Source organism: Suricata suricatta, chromosome 6, assembly GCF_006229205.1.
Source record: "Suricata suricatta isolate VVHF042 chromosome 6, meerkat_22Aug2017_6uvM2_HiC, whole genome shotgun sequence".
Lineage (NCBI taxonomy): Eukaryota > Metazoa > Chordata > Mammalia > Carnivora > Herpestidae > Suricata > Suricata suricatta.
The window spans coordinates 3531824-3533946 of NC_043705.1; the positions used below are offsets into that span (position 1 = coordinate 3531824).

At 37.7% G+C, this 2123-nt stretch overlaps 1 protein-coding gene across 1 annotated transcript in view; it reads right to left on the reverse strand.

Annotated features, from left to right (window-relative positions):
* Positions 1-1811, reverse strand: part of PGBD2 (piggyBac transposable element derived 2) — a 51186-nt gene extending 49375 nt beyond the window's left edge. The window contains exon 1 of the mRNA XM_029941570.1: positions 1684-1811. The gene's annotated coding sequence lies outside the window, so the exon portion shown is untranslated. The remainder of the gene's footprint in view (positions 1-1683) is intronic.
* Between the last annotated feature and the right edge of the window lie 312 nt (positions 1812-2123).

A 2123-nucleotide genomic window follows, 5' to 3' on the forward strand; every position in this document is an offset into this window, starting at 1 on the left:
GTTGAAATAGGCCTGGATTGCAATGAACTTTCCTCTTAGGACTGCCTTTGCTGTGTCCCAGAGATTTTGGATTGCTGTATTTTCATTTTCATTTGTTTCCATATAGTTTTTAAATTTTTTCCCTAATTGCCTGGGTCTTCCAGTCATTCTTCAGTAGGGTAGTTTTTAACCTCCACAGTTTTGGAGGTTTTCCAGACTTATTCCTGTGGTTAATTTCAAGTTTCATAGCATCATGATCCAAAAGTGTGCATGGTATGATCTCAATTGTTTCGTATTTATAGAGGGCTGTTTTATGACCCTTTTGTGATCAATCTTGGAGAATGTGCCATGTGCACTCGAGAAGAACGTGAATTCCCTAGCTTCAGGATACAGAGTTCTAAATATATCTATTAATTCCATCTGCTCCAGTGTGTCATTCAGGTCCATTGTTTCTTAAGTGATTTTTTGTCTGGTTGACCTATCCATTGTTGTAATGAGGTATTAAAGTCCCCTGCAATTAGCACATTATTATCAATAAGATTTCTTCTGTTTGTGATTAGTTGTTTTATGTTTTGGGAGCTCCCTAATTCGGTGCATAGATGTTTATAATTGTTAGCTCTTCCTGATGGAGAGACCTTCTGATTATTAAATAATGTCCTTCTTCATCTTTTGTTACTGCCTTTACTTTAAAGTCCAGTTTGTCTGATATAAGTATGGCTATTCCAGCTTTCTTCTGGCAAAAAGGGCAGTAGTTTAGTTAACTTCTAACTGGTTTTAATAACTGGTGCTATGCTTATATAAAATGTTAGCATTAGGAAAAGCTGGGTGGAAAGTATTTTTTGCCATGTTTGTAGTTTTTCTATAAGTCCAAAATATTTTAAAATAAATGTAAATGTGTATGCTATATATACATACACATATGTATTTATGCATATAAACACATACAAATATGATCTATCTCGAGGGTATTGGCTGCCAGGAAGCCACCAGGTTTTACCCTCCTAAGATTCTTTTGATTAGCCTGCTCTTTGAAAAGTTATGATTCGTCCATTATAAATTCCCTATTGATTGCTTTCATTATCCCAGAAAAGTAAGCATTGTTTTCTTAAAAAGTTTCCTATTGAACCCTCCAGAGAAGATCCTAAGTGTCGCTGATTAATGAGGATTCATTATGGTGATCACTTGGCCTCTGCCAAAAAGTCCAGGGTAAGGGCACCCAGACACACCTTTTCATAAAGGGCTGCCTCCCGCTTGGAGAGAAAAGGTGGCAAATGGCAAGCATCCAGTACGGGCTTGCAGAAAGATGGGATGTTTAACTCCATAAATATAATTCCCCAACATGGAAATCAAACCCTCTAAACACCATCTTCCACCCCAACAACTGGGAAGATATTCTTCCCTCTTTAACTGTGTAGTTTGTTCAATACCTGAGACTGTATGATTTGAATGCAAAGAGATCAAACTTTTAGATGGAGCAAAAATTATTCCTGAAGGAGTCCTGACAGCAAAGAATCCCTTGGTACCAAATCAAAAATCACTCTCATTTCTCAGCACAAGAGTAATTAGTCGCTAAGGTGAGAGCTCATTTACAGGATTACATTAGGATTAATATAAACAACACTCTTTCTTTCTATTAATAGAAGTGCACTCAAGTATCAGGCTGGTGATATTAATAGTAATAGTTTGTATATCCATATTACTGACCTTTATCCTCTATGTTTATAGTAATAAAGTGAGTGTTCTTGAAGAAACCTGACACATAGCAGCCTCTGAGAGTTCCGCCTTCATCTCTCTGCCAGTTTAGATGTGAGCAAGTGGGCGTGACCTCAGCAAGTCCTTCAGCAAATACTGTTTACACAAAATATATTAAGACATATTATTAATGGGACACATTGTATGATGATGTGCACACACAGGATAGGAAGGCTTGTTGGTAAGAGATCTATTTCCAATGGAGGTTACGATCAGAAGCTGAGGTGGAGAGGGTAGAAAATGACAGCAGAGTAGGAGGACTCTCGGCACATCTCATCCCACAAACCCAACTAGATGAGGATCCAGTCATCCTACTTACCCCAGAAATCAACCAGAAGACTGACATGAAAACTCTGCAACTAAAGAAAGAAGAAGGCCAAATAGAAGAAGGT